General features: G+C 33.5%; 1 protein-coding gene and 1 pseudogene across 12 annotated transcripts in view; both read right to left on the bottom strand.

Moving 5' to 3' along the window:
- The window catches only part of NCOA6 (nuclear receptor coactivator 6), an 89,902-nt gene that overhangs the window by 64,848 nt on the left and 9,685 nt on the right, over window positions 1–15,369 (bottom strand). For 6 of the 12 annotated variants that reach the window (XR_004953625.1, XM_036229501.1, XM_016126409.2 and 3 more), the window contains exons 1-2: window positions 12,352–12,817; window positions 10,067–10,144 (exon numbers count right to left, since the gene is read on the bottom strand). The exons of 1 other annotated variant lie outside the window; for it this stretch is intronic. The gene's annotated coding sequence lies outside the window, so the exon portion shown is untranslated. Of the gene's footprint in view, window positions 1–10,066; window positions 10,145–12,351; window positions 12,818–15,369 lie in introns of those variants that run through there. 5 more of the 12 variants (XM_036229500.1, XM_036229499.1, XM_036229505.1 and 2 more) reach the window with 4 other exon arrangements.
- LOC118610432 lies at window positions 9,197–9,315 on the bottom strand (annotated as a pseudogene).

Genomic DNA, 15,369 nt, shown 5'->3' with positions numbered 1-15,369 from the left:
ATCTGAAGATGGAGACAGGCAGGGCTGAGAGAACAAAAGCCCTGGAAGCATTACTTTCTGAGAAAGTTATTTATAGCCCAGTTTTCAAACAATTAAAAAACAAATTCTCTTTTCCAAAGTCAAATTACCAGTCCAGAGGAATAGATTTCCTCCCCTCGATCAGCAGAAGGCACATAAATGAATGCTAGACACTAAGAAGTATTAAGAAACTATGTGCATCAATTAGTTCTTTAGCTTAACATCTGAAAGGAGAATTCATACAGCTACCAGGTAGTCAGTGAGGGAACCTATCTACACTATTTGGCAATTGCTAGACCTGTATACCCATCTCCATATTCAAGGAAGAACAACTGAGGGGAGGGATTAAAAAACATTCCACAACACAAAAGAGAAACTCTGTATTTGTAATTCAGAAAATAAATCAAATTTGTACTCTGAACAAATTTGATAAAACACATATGATATCAAGGTCCATAAGTAGGGAAAAAAAAGAACTAGTTGAAATGTGAGAACTGAGAAAAAGGAAAAAGAAAAGGAAAAATAAGTAAACACGCCCAAGAAGAATTAAAATCTTTACTAGAAAAATAAAGAGCAGAATACTTACTTAGAAAATGTGGGGATGATAAATTTGAGAAACTCTTCAAGAATGAAGAGGGAAAGGACAAAGTAATGAAAACTATGAGAAGACTGATAAGGAGAGAAGAAATAAACTTCAATTAATTGTTATCCCTGAAACAAATGGACAGAAACAATAATCAAAGATTTTTTTAAAAGGAAATGAAAACTTGCCTGAGTCAAAGAATATTCTGCACCTCTAGCTCAAAAGGAACTCACAAAATACCAGGTAAAATTACTAAAGAGATAGTGATGACTAGATTTGTTTCTGGTAAAACTTTTAGATTTCAAGGATAAAGAAAATGTCCCACCATCACCCAGGAGGAAAAAAAAGTCATACATGGGGGAGCAGAAATCAGGCTGGCCTCGGATTTCTGCTTTGCAAGATCAGAAGACAATGGCAACATAGTAAAGAATTAGGAATGGAAAATAATGAGACCTCATAATTCCGTCCCCTCCCTGGCCAAGTTGTCATTCAGTGTGAAGTCAACATAAAGATACTTTCAGGTGAAAGTATACTAATCAAGTACTTTTTATAAATATATCTGAATAATTAACCAAAAACAAAGACCCCGAGACCACAGATTAAACCAGTTAAACATAGGGCTAAGTTTAAATAATTGTTATTAAATGCTATTTAAAAAAAATAATTTTTGAAAAGACCTATAAGGTATAATAAAATAAAGATGAACTATTAATCATCATCTTCATCTGAGTTCTATGAACAATTTTGCTAATATGCTGTCATTAATTTAATGGGTTAAACACCCTTATTAAAAGATAAAGAGTTTTAGACTAGGTCAAGGAGCACTAGTTTAGTCTAGATATATAACAGAAACCATACAATAAGTGGTCTTTTATGACTGGCTTCTTTCACCTACCATAATTTTTGCAAGGTGTTGTAGCAAGTAACAGTACTTCACTTTTTAAATTACCAAATAATATCTCTGTATGTAAATACCACATTTATTTACACATAGATATTTGGGTTGTTTCTACTTTTCATTATTACGAATAATCCTGCTAGGAATATCTGTGTACGTATTTTTATGTGAATGTATGTTTTCATTCCTCTGGGGTATATATATACACATACGCATACACCTAGTAGTGAAAATGCTAGGTCATATGTCTTCTCTCTGTTTTAACCTTTTGAGGAATTGCCAGATTGTTTTCCAAAGCAGTTATACCATTTTACATTCTCAACAACACTTATTATCTTTCTCATTATAGCCATTCTAGTGGGTGTGAAGTAGTATCTAACTGTGGTTTTGACTTTCCTGAAAGCTAACAATGTTGAGTATATTTTCATGTTTACTGACCACTGACATAATTTCTTTGTCGAAATACCTATTCAAATCCTTTGCCAACTTTTTAATTGGACTATTTCTCTTTATTATTGAGTTGTAAGAGTTCTTGATATATCTGAGATACAAATCCCTTATCAGCTATGTGATTTGCGAATACTGTCTTCCGTTTTGCTGGTTGCTGTGGGTGATTTTTCTTTTTATTTAGTTCTCTTCTGACTGTTCATTAATGAATGTTGTATCATGTTTCTTTGTGCGGGGGATGATTTTGTTTTATAGTTAGGGACAAATTGGTTGAATACTTAGAAGAATTATTAAATTCTCACTTCTCAATTTTCTTAGTCTGTTTAAACTGCTATAACAAAGTACCACAAATCGGGTGGCTCATAAACAACAGAAATTTATTTCTCACTCTTCTGGAGGCTGAGAAGTCCAAGATCATTATGTCAGCATGGTCAGGTTCCAGTGAAAACCTTCCAGGATACAGATTGCCAAATTCTCAATGTGTCCTCACATGGTGGTAGGAGTTAGGGATCTGTGGTTTCTCTTATAAGAGCTCTGTGGTTTCTTTTATAAGAGCACTAATGCCATTCATGAGGTTCTAACCTCATGACTTAGTCACCTCCCAAAAGGCCCATCTCTCAGTAGCATCCATCACATTGAGCAGTAGGATCTCAATATATGAATTTGGGGGTGAGGGGTGTGTTCAGACCACAGCAACAACGTATACTAAAAAATTCTAGCTAAAGTTAAATGCACTCTTTAACATTAAGGAAAACATTAACATTCCAACAGAAAAATCGACCCCAAAATGGACAATTTATAAAATCAGAAATAAAGATCATTAATAAAGTTTGTTACATTTCATAAGTAATCAAAGAAAAGCAAAATGAAATATACCTTTCTTTCAACATCAAATTGCAAAGAATTTTAAAATAAAATAATTGTGGGAAAGGTACAATGAAATAGATTAACATTCCTATTTTGTTTAAAAATGTTCATTCTCCTTAACATCTTTACTATAAACTTAACATCTAGGAATCTAACTTAATGAAATAAAGATGTGGTTAAAGATTTATATTCAGATGTCACCAAAATATTATTAATAGTGAAAAAAATTATGGGTGGTGAACGCAAATACACACACACACACACACACATACACACACATACACCTATATGCCTTACTGTTGAATTGTACACTGACACTGGATTTCATTAACTAATATCACAATAAAAATAAATTTTTAAAAACAGTGAAAAACTGGCAGCTAGCTCATAGTTCAACAAGAAAGAGTTTAAACAATGTATGAAATGTACTATTGCTTCTCCATTAAAATTCACCATTTTCAGGAATCTTTAACATCATGGGAATTGTTCATATCTTAAAATATAAAAAGTATATAAACTGCATTCATCATCTCAATTTTCTTAATTGTGTATGTTTATACACACATAGGGAAAGAGACAAAGGAAACTCAGTAATAAGATAAACAACCACCCCAAAAATAGGCAAAAGTTGAGGTAGCAGTATAGTGTAGTGGTTAGTACATCTGCTTTACACCCAGAAGGTCCTGGGTTTGCGCTCCAGACCATCCCCTGGGTGTGCCAGCCCCTTCCCTCCAACTCCCCACCCCACACACACACACCATGCGCCAGGCCAGGGGTGCATGCTGTGAGTATGTAGGAAGAGATGCCCACCTTCAGAGATCCAGTTCTTAAGGGGAAATGGCAAAATCCATAGGGGTGGAAGTAGGGGAGGGGATTAAAGAAGGGGAAAATAAAAGGGCAAAAAATTTTTTTTGAGGGGGGCAAAAAATTTGAACACTTTACAATAAGCACATGAAAAGATACTTAAAATCATCAGTCACAGAAAATGCAAATTGAAATCACAAAGAAAGGCATCCAAATTGGAAAGGAAAAAGTAAAACTGTCATTATTTGCAGGTGAAATGATACTATGTAGAGAGAACCCTGAGTATTCTACCAAAAAAACTATTAAAATAAATGACTTCGATAAAGTAGCAGGATACAAAATTAATATTCAGAAATTGGTTGCATTTTTATACACCAATAACAAATGATCAGAAAGAAAAATTAAGGAAAAATCCCATTTCCAATTTCATCAAAAAGAATAAAATACCCAAGAATAAATTTACCCAAAGAGGTAAAACACCTGTACTTGGAAAACTATAAGATATTGAAGAAAGAAACTGAAGAAGATATAAATAAATGGAAGGATATACTACGTTCATGGACAGGAAAAATTAACATGGTTAAAATGTCCATACTACCCGAAGCAATCTAGAGATTCAATTCAATCCTTATCAAGATACTAAGAGCATTTTTCACGGGACTAAAATAAACAATCCTAAAATTTAGGGAACCACAGAAGACCTTGAATACATAAAGCCCTCTTGAGAAAAAACAACAAAGTTAAACGTATTATGCTACCTAATTTCAAACTAAACTACAACACTATAGTAATCAAAACAGCATGATACTGGCATGAAAACAGGTACATAGATCAATGGAAAAGGAATAGAGACTCCAGAAACAAACCCATACCAATATGGTCAGTTAATCTTTGACAAAGGAGGTAAATATATACAATTAGGTGTAAAGATAGTCTCTTCAATAAATGGTGTTGGGAAAACTGGACAGATACAACAACAAAAAAAGAAATATACCATATACAATAAACTCAAAATGGATTAAAGACAATGTAGTACCTGAAACCATAAAACTAGAAGAAAACAACCCATGAATGGGAGAAGATATTTGCCGATGATACATCTGATGAAGGGTTAATATCCAAAAATCTAAAAGGAACTCATACAATTCAACACCAAAAAAATCTGATTAAAAAATGGGCAGAGCATTTGTGACAATCTGGATGGACTTCGAAATAATCATGCTAAGTGAAATAAGCCAGATTAAAAAAGTTGAAAATCACATATCACTTATATGTGGGATATAAACCTAAAAGCAACAAATGAACAGGACAAACAGAGACTCAGGGACATGGACAATGGACTAGTGGTTACCAGAGGGTAGGGGGTAGGGGAGGAAGGAAGTGGTAGACAGGGTAAAAGGGGGTCAAATATAGGGGGGTAAGGGGAAGGTGAAATGGGTAAAGGAGATCAAATATATGGTAGCTGAAGGAAACTGTACTCTGAGTGGTAATCACGCAACAGAATATATAGATGTCAAATTATAATGTACACCTGAAAATTACATAATTGTATTAACCAATATTACCCCAATAAATAAACAAACAAAGGGACAGAGGACCCGAATAGACATTCCTTCAAAGAAGACATGCAGATTACTAACAGACATATGAAAAGATGCTCAACATCACTAATCACTAATACAAATTAAGACTACAATAAGGTTATCACCTCACATCTGTCAGAATGGCTATCACCAATAAATCAACAAACAAGTGTAGGCGAGGATGTGGAGAAAAGAGAACTTTCATGCATTCTTAGTGGGACTGTAAATTGGTGCAGTCATTATAGAAAACAGAATGGAAGTTCCTCAAAAATTAAAAACAGAACAATTCCATACCTGAGTATTTACCTGAAAAACTCAAAACACTAATTTGAAAAGATACATGCACCCCTATGGTTACCACAATATTATTTATAATAGTCAAGATATGGAAGCAATCTAAGTGTTCCACTGATAGATAATATATAAAGAAGGATGAACCTAGAGAATATTATGCTAAGTGAAATAAGTTAGACAGAGAAAGACAAATGCCATTTAATTTCACTTACATATAGAAATCTAAAAAATAAAATAAATAAACAAAACAGAAACTCATACGGAGAACAAATTGATGGTCACCAAAACGTAGGAGTGGGGGATGGGTGAAAAAGTTGAAGGGGTTAAGAAGTACAAATCGGCAGCTATAAAAATTGTCATGGGGATGTAAAGTACAGCATGGGGAATAGTCAATAATATTGTAAAAACTGTACAGTGTTAGATGGGTACTAGAGTTATTGAGGTGATCATTTCACAAGTTATATAAATGTCTAATCACTATGTTGTACACCTGAAACTAATACAATATTATATATAAATTGTAATTGAAAAAAGAAAAAAAACAACAAAAAAGCCACAAAGAAATAACACACCTACTGTAATGGGTAAAATTTAAAAGAATGATAATATCAAATGTTAGCAAGGACACTGAACGACTGGAACTCTCATGCCAGTGGGAATATTAAAAGGTACAAACAATTTAGCAGTTTTTTATAAAGTTAAGCATATACTTATCATAGGACCTAGCAATCTTACTCCTAGATATTTACCCCAAATAAATGAAAACATGTCTACACAAAGACTTGCCTATGAAAGTTAACAGCAACTTTGTAATAGCCTCAAACTGAAAGTAAACCATAAACAACCCAAATGTCCATCAATTAGTAAATGGATAAAATACACCCCTACAGTGGTATATTGCTCATAGAGGTCAGGGAAGCTGTTAAATATCCTACAAGGCACAGGACAGTCCCCAAAACAAATAACTGTCCAGTTCAAAGTGTCCATAGTGCCAAAGTTGAAAATAAACTATTAAAGCTGGGTAAAGGTATATGAGAGTTTGTGGTAGTATTCTACTTTTGTATCTGTCTCAATTTCCATAACAAAATGCTTTTAAAAATACATATATGCTGAGTGAAATAAATCAGAAAGAGAAATATAAATACCATATGATTTCACTTATATGCAGAATCTAAGGAACAAAAAGAACAAACTTATCAAAAACAGACTCACAAATACAGTGGACAATTTGGTTGTAGACAGAGGGGAGGGGATTTGAGGGGCTGAGAGAATGGGGTGAAGGGTTAAAAAAGGACAAATTAGTAGGTAGTTGGTCATGGGATGGGAAGCACAGGATAAGGAATGCAGTTAGCATTAATATGATGGCTAGGTAGAGGGTCAGGGGAGGGAAGGAGCAAATGGGGGATCATTTTATGAATTACATAGATGCCTAACCAATGTACTGTATACCTGAAACTAACTTAAATATTTTTTAAATAAATAATTAAAATAGATCCCAATTCTTAATATATATATAAACACTATATAATTCTGGGAGCCTTTAACTGAATGTCTAAAAAAAAACCTACTTAATATTAAAATCTCATTGTGGAATGACCTTTATGTCTGTTCTTGAAGGGGGCAGAGGATAAATGTGAAAGAAAAGATACAGTTTTATAGAAAAAAGGTAAAGAAAATTTCACATGCTTCCCCCCCCACCCAATCCCCTGATCCCCCACAATGTCCTATCTAGTCCCAGCCTGGCACTAAGTCATACCTTCTATAGTAGATAAACTTCTAAGATGGCCACTAATTATTCCAGCCTCTTGGTATTCATGTCCTTGTGTAATATCTTCTCTATGAGTGTGGGCTGGCCTAGTGACTTGCTTCTAACCAACAGAATGAGGCAAAGGTGATAGGATGTCACTTCCATGATTAGGTTATAAAGATTGTGACTTCTATTTCCCTAGGAGCCTCTCTTGGCTTCTCAGCTTAACATGTTAGAGAGGACATATGGCAAGGAACTGAGAGCAGCCTCCAGCCAAAATAGCCAGTGAGAAATCAAGGCCCTTCATCCAACATCCTTTAAGGAAGTGAATTTGCCAACAACCAAGTGAACTTGCAAGCAGTTCCTTCTTTAGTCAAGCACGGAGATAAGACTCCAGTCCTGGCTGACACCTTGCCTGATGCCTATAAGAGATCCTGAAACAGATAACCCACTTAAGCTATATCCAGATTCTTATCCCATGGAAAATGTGCCATAATAAATATGTGTTATATTAAACTGTTAAATTTGTGGTACTTTAATATAATAATAAATAACTAATGTACTTTCCTTGGAAATCCTGCTGAATATTTACCTCCTTTAACACTGTTTGGCCATTTCTTAAAAAGTTAGATACTATACCATATAATCCCTAGCAATCCCACTGCTAGGGATTTACTCCCAAATAAATGAAAACAGGTCTACAAAAATGTATATAGCAGCTTTATTCACAATCATCAAAACTAGAAACCACCCAAATGTCCATCACAGATGAATGGATAAACAGATTTATACAACAAAATACTAGGCATGAAAAAGGAATGAACTACTGATGTATGCAATAACATGGATAAATAAAAAAATCATTATACTGAGTAAAAGAAGCTAAACACAAGAGAGAATATAACATAAATGCACTTATATAAAATTTTAAAAAATGCAAAGCAATATAGCATAGGTGGGGCTCTGGGAGGGATGGACTACAAAGGAGTATAAGAAACTTTTTAGGGAGATGGAAATTTTCTGTATGTCAGTTGTGTGGTTGTTTCATAATAAATACTATGAACTAATAAACACATTGTCAAAACTCATCAAAACAAGGTTCACTTTTAAATAAATGCATTTTATTGTATGAAAATTATACCTCATTAAGTTGACATACAAAAAAAATCACCTTCTTTGTCAAGCTTCAACTACATCTAATGCAGCTGATTTTATTATTCTACCTTAGCCCTGAAACAGATAGATTATTCAAAATGCAAAGAATCCAGGGCTTCTTAAATTCTACAGAACACTGTTCTATATCAGATACTGTTCTGAGCACTCTGCATTATTAACTCAATTAGTCCCCTCAACAGCCCTATGAAGAAGACTCTATAACCACATTTGACAAATGAGGAAACGGAGGCACAGAGAAGAAACTTGCTTACAGTCATATAACCAAGAAGTGACAGAGCCATAAATTGCGCCCAGGCAGTCAGTTTCTACAGGCTGGGCTCTTCCCCATCATCCCACTCTATGTCTCAGACCACCTAAGTACTAGGCAAAAGCATACTCTCAGCTCACTAGAGACTGATAGGTCTATTCACTCATTCAACAAATATTTAACCATGTAATATATGCCAGGTATTGTTCTAAATGCTAAAGATGGAATGGTGAAGAAAAAACAAACATGGTACTTGCTTTTGTGGAGCTTACATTCTAGTAAGAATTTAGATTTGAAGCACAGGATTCTTAAATCAAAATATTTATCCCCTTATTTATATATTTATCTAAAAAAAAAGAGTCACAAGTTTCATAGTGGCCAGATCTGCTTTAACCAGCTAAAGCGGGAATGCTCAAACCTGTCTGCACTTTATTTTTTATTTTATTTATTTTAGGTGAGGCAACCCTTGGTTGACCTCACAGATTACAAGGACCTTGTCAATTTTATAATCCCTTATTTATTTTATTTTTTAAAGCTACGGCACCTGGTCTTCCTAAGTGGTCTCCCATCCAAATACTAACCAGGCCCAACCCTGTTTAGCTTCCGAGATCAGACGGGATTGGACTTGTTTAGGGTAGTATGGCTATAGACCCCTGTCTGCACTTTAGATTCACCTAAGCATCTTTTAAAAATTCCAAAGCCCAAGTCATACCACCAGGCCAATTAAATCACAATGGGATGGGGAAAGAGAATTTGAGGTGTGAGAGGAAGACAAAGGCATCAGTAGTCTGCCAAGTTCCATAGGTGATTCCTATGTGAAGACAAGCTTGGGAAATCACTGACCTGGAGCTTTTATCTGAGTAATTGATCAAATTTATTCATGGTGATGAGAGAGGGAGATAGATGAATGAAAAAATAAAACTACATACACTTGCCCCTCTCTCAATCAGAAAACCTGCAGGGTAGCTCTGATTTTTTTTTTTTTTTTCAAAGTTATGAATTCTAAGAACATCAGAAAGAGGGCCAAATAAATATTTTCCTTCTTGGATTTATCCATGCCTCCATTGCCCTCCAGAATCATGAACAACTGAGATACTGATCTTTTCATCTTTTCTTGGTACTTTCCATGTAACCAATAAAGATTTATGCCATATTGCATATATCCAACACAACTAATAAAGACATGACTCAACTGCTTTTCTATTAAGCAGATCGTAATCTAGTCACCTTAAGTCCAATCCACAGGCCAAATGCAGTTTGCCAAAGTAAAATACAGACGTTAAAATTAAAAATGCCTTCTTTTTTCAAAAAAGTAAAGTCTACTTCTAATTCAATCCTTTAAGTAGAAACCAAGTCTTTTAATAAATCAAACTTGCATTTGTGTTCTGTAGAATCAACAGACCTGTTTAAGAACTCTCTGACCACTCTCAGAAAAGATAGTTAGGGGTTCAGTAGGACCCCTCGCCATTCCATCCAGGACCTAAACAGAGAAGAAAAAGGGCAAAGAGAAAGAAAAGAGACATCAGAAAACTAAATATTTAAGTTCAATGAACCTATTCAAAGTAAAATTTTTGTGACTGCCCAAATTCATTCTCTCTACCACTGTTTTGAAAGAACTGTAAAAGACATGAGATTATCTACAATTTCAAGTCCAGGGTTTTTTTTCTTTCTTTCTTTCCTTTTATTTTTTTTTAAACAAGGAAAGCTTATCATAATCACCAAGGAAGCTTTTTCAAAATACATCAGTAGTGATTACACTAGGGTATTCATTTTATAATTCATTATCCTTATGATTTGTGTATTTTGTGTTGTGCATATTACACTTCAATTAACAGACATTAAAAACAGATACAGTTGTCCTAGGCAGAACCCCTGAAGGATTCTAATTAAGTACAGAGCAGAAAGAGAGTCCCACCGAGGTTACATGACTTCCCATAGGTCACATATGTAGTTATAGACAGTCTTTCTTGTCACTTTCCTACTTTTTGTAAAGCTGTAAATATGCTGATTATACTTTTTAACATTTACTTTTCCACTTGTACTCTGAAAAAATTTTTTATTACTAATGACGACTGTAAAAAAACAAACAAGCAACAAATAAATGGAAAACACAGATGTCCTGGTTCACAACTGTGCACCATCACAGCTGCTGCACCATTCATACAAGGAAATTAAATAAAGCCTAATACCCATGAAACAATTTCCTAACCTCGATATGCACTTTTAAAAACACTTTTAAAAATGTTTTCAATACAGACAAATGTAAAAATGATTAATTGTAAATTCAACTGGGTGTATCTTGAGAATAGACTAGCATTATTTACGAAAATAAAAAACAGGGTAACAGACTAGAGAGCTAGGCTAAACTGGCAGGGTGTGTCCTGAGTTCTAGCCATGATCTTCCCATAAAGTTGTTGTATGTATGATTCTGGGCAGGATACAATCTCTCTGGGCCCAAGATTCCTAAATTATAAAATGAGAAGGTGAGCCACTATGCCAGAGTTAAACAGAATCTCAGGTTCCTTCTAGGCTTAAGAGAACTCAAGAACTATTTATCAAGAACTTAAATTATTATTCCATATATTTTCACTTTAACAAATGAATATCTCTATTCAAATGTTTTAAGTAGCTCTGTAAAATAAGAATCCTAGAATTCCTATATTATCTGCCTTATAAACCTTAGTCTGGGCATTATACTTACAGTACTCAAGAAATTAAGTTGACCTTTTAACCACAAATGTAAGCCTCAAATGTAAACAACTAATGTGAACTGTCAATTTGCCATGGCACAACTAAAATAAGATCCAATCCCATCCTCCCTATGCCCTCTCATGAAGATCTTATAAAACTATTATATGCCTCCTGTTCCCAAGTCCAGGGCTCTAAAGGAAAATTTATGCAAACCTCCACCCAAATCATAGAAATTTAGTTCCCTGAAAGAATCAATAAAATGCCTGTCGAGATCAGCATTTCAATACTGTAACAACACTGGCTTGCTCTTGGCAGGGATAACAGACAATTTAATAAATTAGAGAATGTTAACGTTAACTCTTAAACCTCAATCCTGACATGTTAATATAAGAAACAAAAGATAAACTTGTAAAATATGAAATCTGAGATCCCTAAAACTCTTGCTCATCCTAACACAGATATAGTTAATAATTTAATTATGTGCATTATAAACCAAAAGAATAAATCAGAGGCTCAGTGAGATTTTTCCCATCATGTTAGAAACTATAGTAGGTGGATAAAGTAAAATTTAGAGAAAAACTGCTTCATACATAATGCTCTAATTATGAACACCACCACGTTCTTTCAATCATAATAGAGCTATAATAAAAAAAAATAACACATCTAGAGTACCAGTCTTTTAATCCATGCTCTAAATATACAAATGACAATGAAAAGTTGACCAAATCCTACACTCTAGGAACTAATAAAAAAATTCCCTAAAAATAACTTGATAAGAATCTGAGCAGAGTAAGAACTAGAGAGCCATTGGCAATAATCTGGTCCAATATCCTCATGGAACAGATGGAAAAACTAAGGCTGGAGTGAATGACTTCTTCAAAACTTCTTAATAGTAGAGAAGTCTAATTTTCTATGTGACACTTCATTATTAATGAAATATTTAATTTTAAAAGAATTAGAAAAGCATATATACAATGATAATGAATGTTGTCTTACCATATGATGATGGAAGAAAACTTTAAAGAACAATGGCTTTCTTTTTCTATTAAGTTTCCAAAGAGTTAAATTATGAGATTTGGGACTAAGTTAGAGAAATCCTTAGACCATCATTCTAGGAGTGTCAGTGTTTCTTCTTCTGCAGGGTCTCAATATATTTACAATGATAGTATTGTCAGGTTTTTCGTTTTGTTTTGCTTTATGTTCTTATAATTGTCACTTTTTAAGTCAAATGCTGAAGTCCTAAGATCAGCTTTCATCTCCTGTAGCTACCATTTCATCATTATTGAAGACTCAGATGATACACTTAGCAAACCTGCAGACAAAATTGCATTACGTGAATATCCTAATATTTTCAAACACAGGTAACAGCATTCAAAATAATATGAAACAACTAGAAAGACACTGTCTTCAAAGTTCAAATGAGATTATTTAAAAATTAAAAAAATGTGATACTATGCTTATCCCTAGTTAAAAGAGATAATTTTTGATCAGTAAAGGAAATTCAAAAGTAAGAGAACAAGTTTATTAATATTAAAAAACAAAGAAATAATCTCTGCCCAAAATGAAAAAACAGAAACAAAATTAGGATTAAAAAGTAATAATAAACAAAAATATAAAAATAAAATTTAAGAATTATTAACTTCAGGATGGGTTGTGATAACCTGGTAGTCACAGAGAAAATATCAACAGACATAATTAGGTAAAATTAAAATAGTCTATATGTCAAAAAAAACCACAAAGCAAAATTATAGCCTGGGATAATATATTTGCCCCCTATAACAAAAAGGAGTTAATATCCCAAATACACTAAAGCACCTGTAAATTGATTAAAAAATAAAAAGTTAACAACCCAAGAGAAAAATAAGGACAGTAAAAAATGACTTGCAGAATAGGGAATGCAAATGTCCAATGATCCGGGCTATTAAAATTAAATAAGAAAACTTTTCACCCAGCTGATTGGCAAAAACTAAAAAGACTTGTTATCCAGTGCCAGTGGGTAGAAGAACTGCAACAACCTCTATTGAAAATAACCTGGCAGTTCATAATACTGAAATAAGCTTATCTTTTAATTCATATTTGGGAATTTATCCTACAGAAGTAAAAGCTCCATTTCTTTATTTTTTTTCCCCCTCTTTAATTTCTCTGCCCCCTCCCACACACACACACACACTTTCACCCCTGACCTGTGGATGTTGCCATTTCCTTTTAAGACCTAGATCTCTGAAGGGAGGGCATCTCCTCCTGCAGATCACAGTGTGCAGGGCAGGGGGATGGGTCTGGCTCACGGAGGCATGGTCCGTGGCTCTACCTGGGGTGCAAACCCATGACATTCTGCGTGTAAAGCAGATGTGCTAACCACTACACTATGGAACCACCCCTCCACTTCTTAAAGGTATATGAACAAAGATGTCTACTGTTTGTAATGGAGAAACAATCAGAAACAATCTGAATGTTCATTGAGAGAAACTGATGTAAGTGGAATATTATGCAGCTGGAAAAAGGAACCAGATTTCTATTTAATCATATAAAAAACATATGATATCCTATAAAGTAAAATAGAAGTTGAAGAATGTGTATGGCATCATGATAACCTTAAAAAATAAGAGAAAATGAATCAATATGTATATTTGTGTTTTTAAGAGCATAGAGAAATATATGGAGGAAACACTGGGCTATGATACTTGGGTAGCTTACAGATAGGAACTAGAGGGGAGACAGCTGGTTTTTTCTTCATGCACCTCAAGTGATGCTCATCTTTTCTCAATTAGCCTACTGCTTTTGTGGTATGAAGGAAAGTACTAGTTGAATGTAACAAGAAGAAATAAGAAAAAAAATCTTTAATAGCAATGACAGGAAAAATAGTTATTTAAAAGTAATAAAGGGTTGGTGTATAAAAGCCAAATGCCAAATGAAACAGAGAACAAAGAACAAAAATAAATTCTGGGTATTTTTTTTGTTGGTATGTAAAACAACTTTTATGAATTTAGGATTTACCTCTATTTCAAAAAGGAAAATAAAAGAAGCTTTTGACTCAAGAGCTTTGTTTTTTAGGTTTGTCTGCTTAGAATATTTTTTTCAAAAAGCAAACATGTCTTATCACAAGATCCTGTCAAAGAAATGCCCCACTATATATTTACAATCTGTATCTCCTTTTTTTTTTGCTTAAATATTTTATTTTTAGCTATACTTGAAACTTATCTTTTATAACAATGCACCATTCTTTGTTACACTAAATAAAAATTTTAAACACAGTACAAACAAAAGGAAAATATTAAATTTACACTACTAAACAAATGGTCAAATGACATGAAAATCAGTTCAAACAAGATTGAAAAAATGCTCATCACTAATAAAAATAAAAACAAAACATATTTGCTAGTTACAAAAGAAAAAAAGCACAACTTCACAATGAAGAGATCTGGCAGTCACAATCTTAATCCTGCAATCAAGGTTGCTATCAATAGTGGGACAATAAGACATTTATGTACTTTGTAATATCATGTAATGTGAAGAATATTTATTATTTTTGTCAAAATGTGTAACTAAAATTTAATCAGTTCTTTAGACTACCAATTCTTTAGAATCTAATCAAGTCTTTAAACTTTCCAGTTTAGAGAAAAACAAGGAATAAAAGAACAAGTTGAACATCACAAACAATCAGATAAATCCAGAATGTGGGATATTCAACAAGAAAACTGCTCTGGTCTCAACAAATCAATGCCATGGAAAAAAGAAGTAAGGGAGCAGACAAAAAATGGGCATTGTTCCATTTTTTTTAAAAGACTACAAAAATAGTAACATGTGAATACGATGCATAGTTCTTAATTTGATTCCACTTCAAACATTTTGAAGACAATTGGGGAAACTTAAATATACCACCTACTGATAATTTTATTAAATGTGATAATGGTCCTGTGATTATGTAGAATGTCCTTATTTGTAACAGATGAATGTTAAAATATTTTAAAACATAGTATATCTTTATCTTTAAAAGGTTTATCATTGCGCTATTTC

Source organism: Rousettus aegyptiacus, unplaced genomic scaffold (genome assembly GCF_014176215.1).
Source record: "Rousettus aegyptiacus isolate mRouAeg1 unplaced genomic scaffold, mRouAeg1.p scaffold_m13_p_12, whole genome shotgun sequence".
Lineage (NCBI taxonomy): Eukaryota > Metazoa > Chordata > Mammalia > Chiroptera > Pteropodidae > Rousettus > Rousettus aegyptiacus.
The sequence above is the reverse complement of the archived record's forward strand: the minus strand, read 5'-3'. Positions and strand labels throughout refer to the sequence as shown.